Source organism: Protopterus annectens, chromosome 1.part1 (assembly GCF_019279795.1).
Source record: "Protopterus annectens isolate FY-2018-M chromosome 1.part1, PAN1.0, whole genome shotgun sequence".
Taxonomy (NCBI): domain Eukaryota; kingdom Metazoa; phylum Chordata; order Ceratodontiformes; family Protopteridae; genus Protopterus; species Protopterus annectens.
Window position 1 is genome coordinate 541,761,106 of NC_056726.1, and position 19,910 is coordinate 541,781,015.

General features: G+C 42.5%; 1 protein-coding gene across 1 annotated transcript in view; it reads right to left on the bottom strand.

Moving 5' to 3' along the window:
• Positions 1-19,910, bottom strand: part of FTSJ3 (FtsJ RNA 2'-O-methyltransferase 3) — a 1,310,428-nt gene that overhangs the window by 21,624 nt on the left and 1,268,894 nt on the right. The gene's annotated exons all lie outside the window — the stretch shown is intronic.

Consider the following 19,910-nt stretch of genomic DNA (forward strand, 5'->3'; position numbering starts at 1 on the left):
GTGATCCCATGTTATCCATTGTGTTTGCACCATGAAAATGTGCCAGTGTGGGTCATGCTTCATGACAGAACAAACACAACAAAACTACATTTATTTCCATTTCAAACAATTCAGGAACTACAGTAATAAAATAAGACAAACAACTTACTTCACAATGAATGAAGCTTCTTTCCTTCTGAAATGATTATGGTACCTGGAGACTGCCCTTTTACAATTTATTTTTGTGTTGTACTCAATACGCAAAATATGCATCAAGTTAGCAAAGAGCTGGATAATAAAATGTGCATGGAAAAAAAGTGGCTGTGTGTGCTTCATGGTCACAGTACCAAAATATGAAGAGATAACTAATGCAATGCACAGTGAGAGCACACTATATACCAGTGGTGGATTTCATAGGACGAATGCACAAGTTTCTGCATTCTGGTTGATGTGCTCACAGTGAACACTGCCATGCACAGTCAGCAAAGGCTGTTGCTACTGGGCACAAAGACAGGAAGAGAGGAAGTGGCAAGCAGAATTGATTTACAACATTTTCAACTCAAATTTCCCAAAAAACTAACTTTTCATCTAGCCAGTAGTGACTTCTTGGTCACTAAGACTGGACTCTGCAGTAAAACCTTTAACTTCTTGCTGATATTGCTGCATCGATTCCTACAGAAGCAGCAACAGCAGCAGTACTCAACATCTGCAACTAGCTCACATGGAAGAATGCCTAGGATTTGCAGCAGAACTTCAAAATCATTGAATTTTTTATTTTCTTTCCACTCCATGGCAGCATACAACTTTATCAATATTACAAAATGATGATGTGAAGGCATAAAACATCACAAACTGTTATCTTTATATTAAAATATGAAGCAATACTTCTAAATTTTTACTGATGGCTATATGGCAAGACAACTTCCACGTGAAACTATTACATCAACTACTGCATAAAATTAAATCTATTACAGAATGCCTATAAAATGCAATGGAAACAAACCTCAACAGAAAGATTACTGATTTATAAAGTTCCAAAACACTGACTAAATCTTACCAAACTCCCTGGCATGTAAAAGTAAACAAAAATACTTGGCTGTGTATGTTTTTACTAGACACTTTCAAGCATGAAAGGCAAAATGATGTAAGAGCCAGAGAAACACATTTCTAAAGCAGGGTAAAGTTGCAGGGGCTCCACCACTATGTGGAAAACAGCAGAAAAAAGGGACAAATGAGTGAGCTGAGAAGTTCAGTTCAGGTGAACAAACACAGGGTCCCATCAATTCCAGAATTAGCAGAAATATAGATTACTGAACTATGGATGGATGTGCTACTAAAAAGTTCTGCTACTTTCCATTTACTTTAAACCTGAGAGAGAGCACATTAGGCACATACTCCAAACTTAGCCGAAGTACAATGTACAGTTATTTACTATAAGAAAAAAAAAATCTATACCTAATCACAAGAAGAAAAAACAGTGCTGTAGATTCTGCCTAAAATTTCACAAGGATTAACTGTCTTATAGTCACTGTCACAAAAGGTTACAGATCTAGCTGCTTAAGAGATACTCCCTATTCTTTTCCCAGTTTCAGTAATTAACTCTGGCAAATCTTCAGTCACTCAACCTCAGGTTTTGTGCAAAGCATCTCGAGGATTAGTGCCCTGACCTTTAATGTGAATTCAAGAAGAAAACTCTCATTCTTTACACCATTCCTGAAATCTACTTCATGAAATCCAAACTATACTTTTCTTTTTTTAGTGAGAAAGTCAAGTGCCGCAGCTTTCAGAAGTTCTCTGCTCCACGTAAAACTTTCTGCACCTTGCCTTCTCTCGCTCCTGTGCTACTCTACTATTGTATTTTCTTTTCAGAAGGTTTTTATGGCCCCTGCAGGATGATATAGGCTGCCCTGAACTTTCATACTGCCTGGAAACATAGTGAAGATTAAGTGGGGATCGAGATGATGGAGGTTCAGAGGAAATAAGCTGCCGATAGGGAGGACAGCGCACAAGTTTCACATAGGCTGCTTTTCAAAGCACTCAAAAATCTAGCATGTGTTTGCAGACCCCTTACAGAGACATTCAGAAGACAGGGCAGTTGTGAAGCTTTATCACAAGCTGACATGGCTAGTCTGCAAGGGGATATGACCCGGTTCTGCCTTGCTTGTTGATGCATCACATCTGTAACAACATGAAGAGGTCCCGGGAACCAAAGATGGTTTAGAGAGTTGAGTGACTTGATCACTGCAAGCATCTGTGCATGTGTCCCACACCCCTTATATTTTATTCTCCTGAAACAACTCTCCATGAAAATTCTGAAAAGTCTGTTGTGAATGGTTGCATTGGAACAGGGCAGGAAAAGGGACAATTTGAATTTAAGGATTTATCTGTTACCTCCACCAAAAGATTTTTCTTCTGACAAATCCCATCAATGTTGTCTCTTCCTACACTCAGTCACAATGTCACAATCTTCCTTCATATAGCAAGTATTTGTCATGTTATTACATTTCTAGTTTTTCTACGATTGTGTAAAACAGTAAAAAGACTTTGGTATTGTGCTATATTTGTATCACTTTCATTCAGATCAGATAAGCTTCACTATGTATAAATATATCATTATTACACTGTTTTGAGGTGCTGGTTAATTCCATGTCTTATTCTAAGTGATGCTGTTCTACTGTGCCTATCAGTGCCATGTTCTGACAATTTGCTCAACGCAGCTGTATATTTACACTGCATTAATGTGGTTCTCTATCAGCATAATTTTTGCTACAACTACTTTGAGCTGACATACATACACACTTCCTTACCATCACTCTACTATCACACTTCCCCTGTATTCTCTTGCTCTGACTTACTGTGGTCCTTCATCTCTTTTTTGTAAAACAAGTACTAAATTTATTGCCTCAATATAATTTTACAGCTTAGTAGAGTTTTTATTTTCTGTCTTTCATTTCAGAGCCTGCAGTCACTAGATCCGACGTTGATACTGCAGGGCCTCTGTTGCTAGGCCGTACACCTACAGGTTTACTCAGACTTTGTCATTGTTTCACATAAGCATATTTATTATGAAGAACCCTGAAGTGTATTAACCTTAATCAGTTCAATACATACCTGCTCTGTGAAATAGTAGGTCCCCTTACTAAGTTGACCACTGTCCCCTTTTGCTTGACCAGTAGACTATACTGCATGTGTCAAGCATTTAGTCTCAGGGAATTACAGAAAACTGGTTTTACTTGCATCTCTGTTAATTGCTTTGTTCTGGCTGTAAAGTGATTGCTCTCAGTTGTAAATTGACCTGAAGGTGGGAGGCCCACTACCCTTTCCCTACCCCCAGTTTCCACTCACCCCCCTTACTCTACTATTATAACTTCCTGCACACATATTTCACTTGTGACACTTATTCCAAAACCCTCCCCAAATGACCTTACACTTCTGTTTCTTGTTTTCTACTTCCTTATCTCTATTTAATTTTAGCCCCATTCCCAACTATCTTTCTCCCTCCAATACTGCTCCTTATCCATTTATAATCACAACCCTCCCTAACAGTACCTATCAATTCCACATTGTATCTTTTTCTTTTCCCACAAAAACCCTCATTTTTAATTATTTTGACTACATCAGTATACTGTAGCCTTTAATACCCCTCTAGTCCTTACATTCCAGAGACGATACCAGGGCAATCTACCTTTCTTCTTTTACAGAAAATGTTTCTCTCCTTACCTATCCTCTTGCACTCCCACTTCCTTTCTGAATCCACCATCACTGAATCTCCTACGGTCCTGCAACCTTTTCTTTCCTTCTTCATTGCTACTTCACCAATACCTGACATCTGCAAAATATATTCCTGTACTTAATCATGCTACTCTTCAACTTATCCTCTATTCTTCTCCTCCTAGTGTGCCATCTGTCATCCTACCATGACTCAATAATATATCACAATATCTCTTCCAGCTCTATCCCAGCCACATATCCACACTTACTCTTTACACACTGCACATACTGCAACAAACCTATTTAACATTGCCCCTCACCTTTTTCTAAATTTAGGCTAATTAATTACACATCAACTCACACCAAAACAAAATTAAGTGCAAGAATCCTCTCCAAAAAAACAAGTATGTATTATTCCCCAATATACTAAAATTCTTCTAGGAGGGGATATTCACCCTAATCCTGGCCCTAGCTATCACAATGAACTAAGATAATTCTGTCCCACATACTTCTGTAACGCAAAAGTAGCCAAATCCCAACCCAGGTTATCTAACTTTTACTGCAATAAATGTTAGAAGTATAAGAAATAAAACTGCTGAACTACATGCCTGGATTACCCAACATAAGCCTGATGTTCTCACTGTAACTGAAACTTGGCTTAAATCCAGCAAAAAAGACTGAAGTTATACCTGCTGGCTACAATATCATAAGGATTGTATAAAGAGGAAAGGTGGTGGTACTGTTTTAGTACCACATTTCCCCTTACAGCAAACCAACACCAAAATTCAGTTCAGCAAAGCTTCTTACTGCTTTCCTCAAAATAAACCATCATAAACAAGTGTGCATTACTTAGAATTAAATAAAAGCTTTCACAAAAGTCAAAGTTTAAATAACAGCCTTTATACATTACTATTCATTACATCGTTCCTGGCATATGTGAATGTCAGTTGGATGGACATAAACTCTAATTCACCTACATCTAGCATGAACTTGTATGGTTTCATACAACTAATTAATAGCCTCACACATTACAGCAAGACTTCAAATTCTCTATTAGACTGGATCCCAGTATCAGACCCTACTAAATACTCCAACACAGGTACAATGTCAGACTCCCACTGACCATCTCCCAATCTATACGACTAGATATCTCACACATCCAGTTACACAGCATATTTATACAACACATAACTTTTCAAAGTTTAACCCAGAAATGTTCATTACCACACTATCATCTATTAACTGGAACTTCTTAAAAATCCTCCCCTTAGAAAATGCTGCACTTGAATTCAATGCAACTTTTCCAAATATCCTAAATAGCCTTGCACCTCCTAAAAGGAAGGGATTGAAAACAAATAATGCAATCTATCTAAAAGTAGAATGTTAATGCAAGCTAGAGAAAAAGCATGGGGAAAATGGCAAAAATATAAAACACTTCAATATCTTGAAGACTTCAGAATGCTTCACAATCGTACTTGCTTGTGTCTTTCAGCTTTTCCCAGTTAGGGGTCGCCACAGCGGAACTCCGGTCCGCTAATGATTGGCAGTTGATTTTTACGTACCGGCTTGCCAGGCCTCACGCACAACCTTCAACGAAGGTACGCCCATTCACGCATGTCTCCAAGCAGAAAACGCTCTTGCTGAGAATCTAACTGGACAGCGTCTTACTGTGAGGCGACAACGCTACCGCAGCACCAACACCGCGGGCTAATGCTTCACAATCGTACTAAAAAAGAAAATAATTGAAGACAAAAAAAAATACTATAACAACTTTCAAAATAATATTAAACACGACCCTAAAAGTTTTGGACATTCATTACAGAAATCTTACATTCTGGGCAATAATTAAACCCAAACTCCTCTCCTGATAATTCACCACTTGAAACTGCTAAACAGTTCAACTCTTACTTTATAGAAAGTATAGCAATCGCTAACCAAGGATTCCTCAACATCTAATCCCAACCCTGCCCAACAGCCACATAACATCAAACCAACTTTCACCTTCAAACCTGTGCCCACATCCTATATAAAACTACCCCTAAACAAACAAACCATTCTCTCCTTCAGCTGATGACCTCCCAAGCGAGTACCTAAAAACAGCAGCCAACAGCATTGCGTATCCTGTCTCAATCCTTATAAATAGGTCAATCCAGGAATCCTACATTCCCTCTCTCTGGAAAATGTCACACATTATCCCTCTGCACAAAGGAGGAAATTCAACAGACATTAATAACTTTAGACCTGTAGCAATCTTATCTCCTCTGGCCAAAATAATTGAAAAATGTATACAAAAACAACTGCTAGACTACCTCCTGCAGGAAGAACTATTCCCCTATGTAACATGGCTTCCATCCTTCCCATAGCACTAGCACTGCCCTTTTAACCTATACAGATACTGCCAGTAAAGCTAGAGATAATGGCAAACTAGTCTCTTCCTTATTTCTAGACTTGTCTAAAGCCTTCAGCACAGTTTGTCACGGCAAACTTCTACTTCAAATGTCCTCACTAGGTCTCTCTCAGCTCACTCTTCTGTGGCTCAAAAGCTACCTGTCCATATGCACTATGCTCTCTTCTTACCTCCCAGTCACTACTGGTGTACAAGGCACTGTCCATGGTCGCCTTCGCTTTAACATTTTCACCAACACACTATACTTCCATACAACAGGGCACCCTAATACAGTATGCAGATGACCCCCCCCCCCTCTCATGTGCACATCTGACAACATGGTACACCTCCAAAAAATTACTCGGGAAGCTTTAGCAGCCACTGAAAAGTACAGTTTTGTACCTACCATAAATGTAGATGTTAGAATCGTAATAAAACAGTTGTCAGGATACACCACCACATTATATTGATTAGAACAACAGCGTGATGCTTCCTATAGCTACAGCTATATATATCTCTAAGTAAACTGCATACAGATATTTGTCGTCTACATTCCCACCTTTAATGTTTTTAATGTTTTTATTGGTTTCTAAGATGCATAGTTATATTGAATAGGCAGCTGAATTTTTAATATATTTACCTTAGATATATAATCCACTTATAAGGATTTATTATGAGAAAAATCAAATGAAAACGATATACTCTGTTTTTAAACATTTTAGACGTTGTACTGATGACTTAGGAAGTTTTTAAACCGTGATGTACCTTTAATCATTTGATTAGTTAATTAAGTGATGATGCATTGATTGAACTGAATTAAATGTTGATTTTAACCATATAAAAGGGTGCAAGAATATGGTAGTAGTAGATCTGAAGAAGCGTGCACTAAGCACGCGAAAGCGCTTATCTCTTATTTTCTATGGAATAAAAGAAGCAGGATACTTTAGGAGAGTCAGCGGTAATTTTACTTGTTATAAATGTAGATGTCCGAGAGGTATGCATCTGCAGTCCTTACAAATGGGTTGTCCTGTCGTCAGGCAGCCCTTCGGTCGGCCGGATTCCAAAGTCTGGGTCTGGCCTCGGCTGATGTCGCACTTCACCCGACGTCATAGCTGCAGTTCTTCGGGTATAAAGGTATCAGCCGACGCCATTTTCCTCAGTGTTTCTTGCCCCAGATGCCAGGTGCCCTCTAGGAAGGCTAAATTTGGATAAATGCAAATGGTTCCAAACAGTAGAGAGCAAACAAAAAATAAGCATGTATGTACATATATACAAACAAATACACCATAATAGATTCCCCCAGCTAGCTACAAGATGGGCAAATACCCTAGGAGTACCACAGAGGGGAAGGAGGGTGGGTAATCCTGACTGCAGATGCATACCTCTCGGACATCTACATTTATGGTAGGTACAAAACTGTACTATGTCCTTCAAGGATGCATCTGCAGTCCTTACAAATGGGTAGAATACCATAGCCAAACTGGGGGAGGAGGAATAATAAAATTATGGTATAGTTAAGATCAATTGCAAAACAGCAGTGGCAAACCCTGCTCGGGATCTAGAGTATAAGGGTAGATTATAATGCTTGGCAAATGTATGCACGGAGCTCCAAGTAGCAGCCTCTAAAATGTCTTTGGTAGCCACTCCTCGTAAAAAAGCTGTAGTAGTGGCTGTAGCCCTTGTGGAGTGAGGTCTGATGTTTTCTGGAGTTGTCTTTCCATGGTAAGAGTAACAAAATCTAATGCAATTTCCTATCCACTTAGAGATTGTCTGTTTTGAAATTGCTTTTCCTTCCATTCCTGTTGCATATGCTACCAGTAGCTGGTCAGTTTTTCTATTGCACTTGGTCCTGACCAGGTAGTAGCGCAATTGCCTATGTACATCCAAGGTATGTAATAGTCTTTCTCCCCTGTTCTGTGGGTTGGGGAAGAATGTAGGCAGGTGGATAGCTTGGTTTAAAGATACCCTGGAGACCACCTTTGGCATAAAAGTAGGATTAGTTCTCATGGACACTCTATCTTGATGAAAGATAAGGAAGGGCTGTACTGCCATTAATGCCTGTAGCTCAGAAACCCTTCTTGCTGAAGTGATTGCAAGCAGGAAAGCAGTTTTCCATGATAAGTACTGTAATTCTGCTGTTGCTGCTGGCTCGAAAGGAGGGAGTGTCAACTTTTCTAGCACAAAGTTCAAGTCCCATGCGGGCAATGGTGGTTTCCTTGGTGGTTTTACATTTTTAAATCCTCTCAGAAACTGCCTGAGTAGAGGATGTGAGAAGACTGGAGGGTCCATGTTGTATTCTGCTGAAATAGCTGATGCATGAATCTTAATGGAAGAATAGGACAGGCCATTATGGAAAAGCTCTGCCAAGTATTCCAGGATGTTAGCTATGTTTACCAGTGACACATTTTCTCCTTTTGCTGCACTCCAAATGAGATATCTTTTCCATTTTGCTGAATAAGTTTTTCTTGTTGAAGGCCTGCGAGCCTCCAAGATAATGTCTTTAACCCTTTGAGATAATTCTGGGTTATTTTGTCTTATGCAATGTTCCAGGCAGTCAGCTGCAGTGTTTTTAGGTTTGGATGCAGGGTTTTGAAGTTGTTCTGTGTTAACAGTAAGGGAACTAGGGGCAGAGGCCATATTTGTTCCTGAGACATGCTCCTCAGTAATGGGTACCAATGCTGCCTCGGCCAGTCTGGAGCTATCAGGATGATCCTTGGACGTTCTTCTTTGATCTTCAACAGCACCTTGTGCATCAAAGGAAGAGGTGGGAATGCATATGCTGTCAGGTTTTTCCAACTGAAAGATAGGGAGTCCACCTTCCAAGCAAGTGGGTGGTATGCCCTTGTGCAGAATTTTTTCAATTGGTGGTTATGTGGGGATGCGTAAGTCTATTTCTGGTAGTCTCCATTTCCCTGTAATGGATTTGAAGATGTCTGGATGCAGCATCCATTCGTGGGCATCCGTGGTAGTTCTGCTTAGGATGTCTGCTAGTATATTTTCTTTTCCTGGTACAAATATTGCTTGTAACTGTATGTTGAAGCTCAGGGCCACATTCCAGAGGTCCACTGCCATCCGGCATAGAGGGTATGAATGTGTGCCTCCCTGTTTGTTGATGTACCACATAACTGTGGTGTTGTCCGTCCTTATCAGCAATTGACCCTGTCGAAGAAATGGTCTGAATGTCTGAATTGCCAGTTTTACTGCCAGCATCTCCTTTTGATTTATGTGTAGGTTCAGCTGGTCTTGAGTCCATAAGCCTTGTATGCACTTGTCCAGCATGTGTGCCCCCCAACCGAGGTCTGAGACGTCCGTTGTGATAGTCTGGCTTGGTTGAGTGTTGTGGAAGGGCAGCCCTTTGTTTGATTGACAGGCCTGAGCCCACCATTGGAATTCTTGCTTCAGGCATGGAATTATTGGAATTTGGGTTTCTAGGCTGTGCTTGTGCTGAGACCATAAATTCCTTAGGTACCACTGTAACTTTCTCATATGTAGTCTGGCATGTGGAATCAATATTATGCAGGATGCCATGTAACCCAGGGCTTGCAGGACTTTCCTTGCTGTTAGCTGGTTCTGCTCTGTTAATGCCATGAAATAGAGAGGAAGGTGCGCTTCTGTTTTTCTGCTGTGAGGTATGCCATTTGATTTGATGTGTCCAGCTCTGCACCCAAGAAAGTTATCCTCTGGGATGGTATCAGCCTTGACTTTTTTATATTGACTGTGTATCCCAGGGCTTGCAGTAGATGAATGACCTTTTTCAAATCTTTTATTAATTTGTTTTTGTTGTCCGCTTGTAACAGGCAGTCGTCCAGGTAAGGGTAAATTTGAATTCCCTGAAGCCTGCAATGAGCAATTACTGATGCCAGGCATTTCGTGAATACTCTGGGCGCAGTAGATAAGCCAAAGGGCAATGCTGAGAATTGATAATGCTCTGATCCTGCAAGAAATCTGAGGTATCTTCTGCAATTTGGTCGTATGGGGACGTGCAGGTATGCCTCCTTGAGATCTAGAGTTACCAGCCAAGACTCCTTGCCCAGCATGGGAAGAAGCTGCTGTAGGGTCAGCATTTTGAATTTTGGAACAATAAGGTATGTGTTTAGAGCGGGCAGGTCGAGAATAGGTCTCCATTGGCTTTCTTTTCTTGGCACCAGGAAAAGTCTGGAGTAAAATCCTTGCCCTTGTTCCATAGACGGTACCCTTTCTATAGCTCTCATCCTTAGTAAGTGGTGTATTTGTTCTAGAGCTTTTGTTTTCTGATTTGGAGGTAGGTTTGGCATTCCTCTCTTCCTTGGTAGAGTATGGAAGTGAAACCTGTAACCTTGGTCTATTGTCTGTAAAATCCATTTGTCTCCTGTGATGTGATGCCAGTTTACTGAAAATAAGGCTAGCTTTCCGCCTAAGGGTGCTTCTAGTTGTTCCCTGGTAGGCGGTCTCAGAGCCAAGTCACTGTGATTGTCCTGTTGAAGTGGTGGTGGCTGGATCTGTGGCAGTACTTCGCTGGTTGTTATTCTGCCACTGACGTCCCCTGTAGGCACCTCTGGATTGACCCCTGCCTCTTGAGCGCCTATTCCTGCCTCTCTGAGCTCTGGAGGTGTCTGGAAAGGACCAATTCTTGGAAGGCCAGTTCCTACTAAACCTTGGAGGCTGGACCTGTAAGAAATCCTTGACTGTCTGGACAGATTTTGCTTTCTCTTCCACCTTCTTAAGCACCTGCTGTGCAGGGAAGCCAAACAAATTGAGCTTATCCATGGGAGCATCTAGGAGCTTTGATTTAACATGGTCTGGTAAGGTCTGCTCCTTTAACCATGCATGTCTTCTGATCACTGTACCAGTCATAGCTGATCTAAAGGAAGCCTCCAGTGCATCATAGCCGCATTTTAAGGAATGATTACTGACCTGCTGAATGTTATGTACCATTTCCTGAAGAGATTTTTTGTCTAATGGTTCAGACGAGGACAGTTTTTTAGTTAACTGATCTAACATAAATTCCTGATACTGAATCATGTGGAATTGACAGTTTAAGGCCCTAGCCGAAAGAGTAGCAGAAGTGTAAACTTTTTTACCCCATCTCTCTAAGGCCCTAGATTCCCTTTCAGAGGGGAGGGGATTTTTGGCAGAGGTAGCTGCTACAGCCTTGGGTCCCTGGGAGATAGTTTCAGGATCTGCAAAAGGAGCCTTATACAAATGATAATGTGTGTCCGGAACCCTGTAGTACCTGTCGGGCTTAGCAGGGGCTGGAGGAAGAGAATCAGGAGCAGTACAAGCATCATTAAATGCATCATCCACAACAGTAAGTACTGGAGGAATGGCTAAAGGCCTATGCTGTGGCAAATGCAAAAAGGTCCTAAGCCTTTTCCTAGAGTCTGAAAAATCCTGGCCCTGCCATTGAAATTGTTCCCTCATAGCATGCAAGGTTTCCCCAAAAGAAAATTCCTCAGGCAGAGAGGCAGAAGGAATGGAGTCTTCTGCATCAGAGTCCTCATAAGGAGAATAAGGGCCCTCTAGAGGGTTTGTATTATCTGAATCATCAGAGGAGTAATCTGAAGAAACTGGCTCAGGGGGCTCTGCTCTAGGCCTCTTCTCTGGAGGTGGGTGAGAGGCCCTGTCAGGGTGAGGTTGGGATCCCCGGATCAAAGAAATGAGATCCTCTGCTAGACTAAGCATTTGAGAACTAGAGCTAGGCCTGTGAGAGGGGGTCTTAACAGGCACAGTTTTGGTAGATTTTGCTGCTTTAGCCCTGGCAAAAGCCTTAATCGACATGGATGCAGGGGGCCTAGCAGCTCCACATGCAGGAGTAGATATATCTAAAGGTATAGTATCAGATAAATCCTGTGAACCTGCAAGAGCAGGTGGGATTTCAGTAGCAGATTCAGCCATGCTGGATGAGGCCTCGGTAGGCGGCAAGTTTTCGGCCGAAGGAAGAACCATGGACTCTGTTTCAGCCGAAACCGAGACACTCGCGGTTGACTTAACCGCGGTTTCGGCGGAAACCGCGGACCGCGAGTGTCGGTCCTTTTCCTTGCGCTTTTTAGTTAATTGCGATGTCGGAGTTTCCGACGGCATATTGTAAGCAAAAGCGGAGCCGAAAAACTCCTCAGCAAATTCCGACCGACGTCTAAGCGTCCGTCGGTTGAAAGAAGCACAGGCTAGACAAGCTGCTACGTCGTGGTCTGGGCCTAAACAAGGTAGGCAGTAAGAGTGGAAATCTTTATGAGGTATTTGTTTCCCACAAGTTAAACAGTTATTCACTTTTTCTGACATCGGCTGAGGCAAGAAAGAGTCCCAACGGGGTACTTAGCTTTTTAGAAGTCTTCGGTAGTAGTAATCTCTGGTTCTGAGCGACCGGCACTTGCGAACAGCTTCTGCTTCGGGCGCCACGCGGCAAGAAAGACTGAGGAAAATGGCGTCGGCTGATACCTTTATACCCGAAGAACTGCAGCTATGACGTCGGGTGAAGTGCGACATCAGCCGAGGCCAGACCCAGACTTTGGAATCCGGCCGACCGAAGGGCTGCCTGACGACAGGACAACCCATTTGTAAGGACTGCAGATGCATCCTTGAAGGACATCATGGCTTTGTTACTTACAACTCATGCTCAACCCAAAAAAGACCAAACTACTACTTTTCCCCCTAAATCTCTCTCTCATGAAAAAAACTAACGTTAAAGTCCTCTCAGTTGATAACACAACATAATGCAACCACTGAAGTCACTTCTCATAGCAAACTAGTAGGGGTGATAGTGGATGATAATCTTACATTCGACTTGCATATACACAATTGCATAAGAAAAACTCATCAAAAAACAGGAATACTTTACAGACCCAAAAACTCATTGATGCAACTTAAACTGCACTTACCACTACTTATCTCCTCCCAACTCTTCTTTATGGCACTCCCTTCCTTACTAATCTCCAAGCTTCACAAAAACTGAATCTTGAACAATGTTATAATAAAGTTGCTAAATTTGCAGCTCATACCCTTTCAGAACCCACTACTGTACATCACTGAAAAGCCTAAACTGGTTAGAACTGCCACATCAACTAAAATATACACAACTTTTTAACACCTACAAAATTATCCAACATCCATCTGCCTATCCAGCACTAAAAAACATTCTACACAACTATGTTCCCAGTCTATCACTGCATTGCAGTGATCAAAAACTTCTGTCTACAAACCCTAGCAAATCTGCTGGGCAATCTGTTCTCGCACAAGGTTGCTGAGGCCTGGAACTCCTTACCTGTATCCATCAGGTCTACACCCACCCTACCATCTTTCAAAACCACTCTGGAAGACTTCTTACCTAAACTCTGACTATGTTCTTGTTCAAAACCAGGATAATCTGTATCCCTAAATGTGAACAAGCTCCTTTCCATTCCTAATACCTGCTTACTCTCCTTCTTCACTTACTTCCTTACTGCTAAATCTCCACTCTCTTTAAATTTACCAGAAGCCTGTTTTCCCTCACTTCATATTGCAATTCCTATTTGCATTAGATTAATTTATCTTTAATTTCTCTACAAACTGTCTAAAATTTCTCTAAATATTAAATGATTGCCATATACCTTGCATAGATTCTTAACCAATATGTTTACATTATGTTTTTATATTATAACTAATCTGTTATAATTATTTAAACTGCAGATGCTTTTGTTTTATTTTTGAAGCTTGTTCTTAAATGTTTTGTAATAATTTGGAGCTTCTCTCCACAGGCCTTTGCTGAAAATGGGCTTCTACTCAGTCGGACTTTCCCATTAATCAAATGTTAATAAATGAATAAATAAATCCCAGCACTTGGATATGAAAAGATAAAGGAGGCTGCTTGCTAGACCAAACAAATTTAAGATACCACCGTATCTCTCATGTGGAGGCTTGCCAGGGGTTTCATGAGAATCACAGATGCCAAGAGACCAAAAATCCTGAAGTATTCCCTCACAGTGATTGAAGTCTGAGTGGAAAACCTTAGAAACAGATCTTAGTAAAGATCTATTTTTCCTGTGGAGGAAAAGCTCTTTGCACCGGGGTGTCTAGTTGACATCACAGGAACACAATCCTGTGAGGAGGTGTCATGAAAGACTTTTGAATGTTCTCTTGCAATCCCAAGGGAGAGATTCCTGACACTTTTAAAAGATTCTGCAAAGATAAGCAAGTAAGCTAAATATGGAAAAATGTGGATACCCTGTCATCTGCAATGAGCTACAGCTGGAGCCAGGCACTTTGTGAATACTCTTGGTGCAGCTGATAATCCAAAGGTTAAGCCAGAGAACTGATAAGATCTAGACACAAAAAGCCTTAAACATGTCTGAAGTCATGTGATAAGCATCTTTTAGGTCTAGTGTTACCAGGAAACAAGAAAGAGAAAGAAGAGGCTAACAGGTTGTAAAGTGACATAATTTTCAACTTGGGTACTATCATAAACAGGTTTAGGAAACGAAGATCCAGAATGGGTCTCCATGCATTTTCTTTGGCACTACATACGGCCTTGAATAAAAATGGTTCCCCAATTGGGATGGAGGATCTGGTTCTATTACTCCTTGGTATAGTACATAATGAAGAACAGATTGAAACAAGAGAGTCTGATCTGGAGGATAAGAAATGACCCCCCAGGAAAGGAAGAATTTCCTCCCACTGTCATCTGTAACCTGGATGAATGACTTTCAGAATTCATTTGTCTGAAATAATCTGTTGCCAAATAGAAAAATGGAGACTCAGACCTTCTGAAACAAAAACAAGGGGACATGGCGGGAAGAGATCATAAGGTCTCGAACAGCCATTCAGACGTCTTGGACTGCCTTTGGGAAGTTTAACCTTCTTTTTTGAACCCCGTGTCATTTCTCTTTCAATGTCTGTTTACCCAAATTCTGCGGAGGGAAAATCCCTTGGACAACTTGGAAAAGGAGGGCTGAAAAATCTTACAGATTCCCTGGAACAGCTTTGCCCATTTCATCACAATTTTTGATCACCTTTGTAGTAGACAGGACAAACACCATCTACATCAGAGGAAAAATTTAAAATCTAATTTTTAACATCTGGAGGGTCCTGAAAATGCACTCGTGAAAACCTTCTATAAGCGGCCATAGCCCTGGAAGAAGTATCAAAAGAATCATACACACACTGCAAATAAGTAGTGACCTATGCAATTGCAGAACCTAAGTCATTTAAAGCAGATTGTTCCTCACAAGAAGAAAATTGTAGATAAAACATTCCTCATACTTTCACAATTTGTCAGAACAAACCTTAACATGAGCCTGACAAATTCAAAATTCTGAAAATTAAAGTTGCAGAAGTACACACTTTTCCCTCAAACCTTTTTCCATCATTATAAGAAGGAGTAGGATTAGAAATAACAAAGTCCTTAGTAGCAGTGGGATCAACTAAGTCTATAACTGCTGGAGTCAGGTTTGGAAATATCTATAAATGTGTAAAAGACTGAAGAAATTTATACATCCTATCTGCCTTTTTGCAGGCAGTTGGCTGACTATCACAAAAACTGCAGGCAGTAACACACACAGACCCACATAGACGCACGCAGACACCCTCTAAAGCAAACGAAACAGAGGAATGGGTGTAGGTTCTGGAACATCCTTCTGTAACAACTCAGTATTTTCTGAGGGAATGAGAAACCTCAGTGTTCTCCTAATGAAAGCACTGGCATATTCTAGCAACAGTCAGAGAAAGAGAAACACACACAGAAATTCAGAAACTGAGCTCTCCTCTAAGTCTGAATCAGAAATCTGAGGGGAAAAAAATCCATCCCTACAACTTCCTGTTCAGATTCAAAATCTCAAATCACTTCAGGAAAAGAGGAATCCCTCTTTCTTTACCAGAAATTAGTTTATAAAAAGAATCAATAGCCTGAAATTAGAAGTTATGTACCTACCATAACGTTCCATGTTAGTTGTCTTCTCTCGCCTTCTTTCTTGCTGGATGGGTTCGGAGCCGATCCTCGGCTCCGACTCGGCACTTGCTTTAGCTCGAGAACTCCTTTTACCAGCTCGAGGCAACCCTATATCCCATGATGCAAGGCGGAACTACCTCAGATCTCGTTTGGCAGCTAACTAACCTTGCTAAAGACTATCCTAACAGAATTAGGAACAATGGTTCCTAAAAGAAATCCTCCTAACAACGTACCAGAGGAAACAATCTAATAGGAACTCTCCAAGATCTGTCCAGGCCAGGGAGGGAGGGACGCAAGAAAGAAGGCGAGAGAAGACAACTAACATGGAACGTTATGGTAGGTACATAACTTCTAAATGTTATGTTGTCAATCTCGCCTTCATTCTTGCTGGATGGGACCGCGTCCCTAGCACCTGTATCCCGGGTGGCTCAATGGAACAGACTCTTGAGAACTGTGGAACCAAAACTGGCCCTATCTCTGGAGGCCAAGTCCAACTTGTAATGAGAGACAAAGGTATGGGGTGTAGCCCAAGTAGCTGCTGCACAAATGGTATCAATGGGTAGTCTATCCTGAAAAGCTGCAGAAGTGGATAGACTCCTGGTAGAGTGTGCTTTAGGCTTAGAAGATAGCTGTTTGCCCCTGAGAGAGTACACATAGGAAATAGTGGAAGTCAACCATCTGGATAAGGTCACTTTAGATACTGGAAGACCTATTCTGTTTTCTGCATAGGAGACAAATAATTGGTCCGATTTTCTGAATTGTTTAGTTCTATGCAAATAGTACCTGAGCTGACGATGGACAACCAAAAAATGCAGTTTCTGTTCAGCTCTGTTGGAATAGTTTGGGAAAAAGACTGGAAGGTCTATAGATTGGTTAATGTTGGTTTGAGATACGACTTTGGGGAGAAAGGAAGGGTTAGTTCTTAATGATACCCTGTCCTTATGAAAAACCAAATAAGGGGAACGAATGCAGAGAGCTTGAATTTCGGAAACCCTTCTTGCAGAAGTGACAGCCAGTAAAAATATAGTTTTCCAGGTCAATAACTTCAAAGAACATGAAGCAGACGGTTCGAAGGGAGGAAGTATCAAGGATGCCAACATTAAGTTTAGATCCCATTGCGGAGGAGGATGCTTTATAGGTGGTTTTAGGAGGAAAACTCCTCTCAGAAAGGCCTTGCACAACCTATGAGACATAATGTTATTGTCATGCAGGCCAACATGATACTTAGAAATGGCAGCCAGTTGTACTTTGACTGTAGATGACGAGGATCCTGAATGAAAAACCTCCGCCAGGAAATCTAAAACCGAATGTACAGGAGCAGTAAAGGGGTCAATATTTCTGGAATTCGCCCAAATAGAAAAACGCCGCCACTTGCTAGCATAAACAGTCCTAGTGGACGACTTCAAGGAAGAGACTAAAATGTCTCTGACTGAGTCCGAAATCATCGGTAGCCTGGCTAGGGTAGGAAGTGGAGCAACCAAGCAGTGAGGTTGAGAGAATGAATGGCCCGGTGCTGCTGACCCGATTGATGGATCAAGAGATCCGGAACTGGGTCCAGATGCCAGGGCTGCACCAGAAGGTGACGATGCAGGGACGGAAACCAAATTTGTCGAGGCCAATATGGGGCAATGAGGATCAACTTGGCTCTCAAAGCGGTGGCTTTCTGAATGACTTGTGGAATCAAGGGAAAAGGAGGAAAAGCGTATAGAAGTCCCCGGGGCCAATCCTGGGTTAGAGAGTCTCTCAGAGGTTGGCCTGGAAGGGGAAAGAGAGTGAAGAAATCGGGGCACTTGTTGTTTTGAGGAGTAGCAAAAAGATCGCAACAAGGAGTGCCCCACTTCAGAAAAATCTGATCCACTACAGATTGATTGAGAGACCACTCGTGAGGCATCAGAATGGATCTGCTCAGCCTGTCCGCTAATAGGTTGGACCTGCCGGGGATGTGCGTTGCTATCAGAAACCGCTGAGAAGAGATCGCCCACTGCCAAAGTCTGAGAGCTTCTCAACATAACGGATAGGACCTGGTCCCGCCCTGCTTGTTGATGTACCAGACTACGGACATGTTGTCCGTCTGTACTGCAATAGTCCCCATGGGAAGAAAGTCGTTGAGGGCTTGCAACGTTAAAAGCACTGCTCTCATCTCCAGGACATTTATGTGCAGATGGTATTCTATGGGTTGCCACGTCCCGTGGACCATCCTGCCCTGATAATGCCCCCCCCACCCGATCAGAGAGGCATCCGTAGTGACTGTGGCAACTGGAGGAGGGGAATAAAGGGTCGGCCCTGATGAAGAAGAGGGAAGATATCCACCAGTTCAGATGAGCTCGGCACGACTGTGTTACCAAGATTTCGTGCCTCATCGGGAGACTGTGGTACGACCACTGTGTGAATAGCATCCACTGCAGAAGACGCATGTGGAAGCGAGCCAGAGGTAGAAGAACAATGGCCGCAGCCATAAGACCTAGAACCTTCAGTATAAATCTGGCTTTGACCTTGTTGCTTTGCAAAAGAAGCCGAACAAATTTTTGGATGTCCAGAATTCTTTGATCTGTTAGTCTGGCTAACATTTTGACGGTGTTTAATTCTGCGCCTATAAAGGTGATAGATTGGCAAGGCAGCAGAGAAGATTTTTCGAAGTTTACTGAAATTCCCAAACTCCTGCAAAGCTGTAGAGTGTAGTCTCTGGACTGAAGAAGCTGACTCTTGGTGGTGGCGGAGAGGAGCCAGTCGTCCAAATAGGGAAACACCTGGAATCCTCGACGTCTCAAATGAGCTGTGACCACTGCCATGCATTTGGTAAACACTCTGGGGGCTGAAGTGAGGCCAAAGGGCAGGGCTCTGAATTGGTAATGACTGGTCCCTAGCCAAAAGCGGAGAAACCTTCTGGAGCGTCTGTGAATCTTTATGTGATAGTACGCATCCTGAAGGTCTATAGAGCACATCCAGTTGTCCTTGCCCAGAAAGGGCAGAATGGACTGAAGCGTGACCGAAGCCTTCTTGACAAATCTGTTCAGATTGCTCAGGTCTAATATTGGTCTCCAATCTCCCGTCCTTTTGGGGACCAAAAAGAATCTGGAGTAGACGCCGGATCCTACCTGGTCTGCTGGCACAGTCTGGACGGCTCTTTTTTCTAGGAGCTTTGAAACCTCCTGTTCTGCCAAATCCCTTTGACCGGGTGAGATGTCTGGAAGGGATTGTAGAGGTACGGGAAACCTTTTGAAGGGGATTTTGTAACCCTCGGATATAATCGACTGTACCCACATCTCTTGAGATAGGGATTGCCAGGCTACTGGGTACAGCGAAATCCTTCCCCCGACTGCCTCCAAGGGTGGACAGTCGGGCAACACCTCAGGGATGCTGAAAGGGCTTCTCAGGAAGAGACTCCCTGTTGCCCTGGTTCTGAGGACCCCCCCTGCCTCTAGGGCGGCGTCTATTATTGTTACCCCCTCTGCCTCTGGGGGTAAACTGACCACGTGTGTCCGGTGTAGCTCCTTGGGCTTTACGGAACCACATCTCCCCCCCCCTTCTGACCCTTGGGGTATGGTCTAGAAGGAGTGGAAAACTGGACTCCAACGGCAGAAAGAGTTTTACCGTCCTGCTCACACCTGGTCAAGGTATCCTTCACCTGAGGTCCGAACAAAGCCGAACCATCAAAGGGGGTATTAGTGAAGGACGCCTTAAAGGGGTCCGCAAAATTACAAAGCCGCATCCAGGCTTGGCGTCTAAGAGCAACTCCTGTGCCTGCGGCCCTGCTCGCTCCATCGGCCGCATAGGATATGAGCCACATGGAGGAGTTAGATATAGAATTCAGGATTGCAAGCTGCAAGGCAATCTTTTCCTGAGCCCCAGCAGCAGAAGGATCCTGGACTACTTCACCCAGTTCCTTGAGAACATCTCGTTGAAGCCTGGTGAAGTGACAAAGATAATTCAGCGAACGCA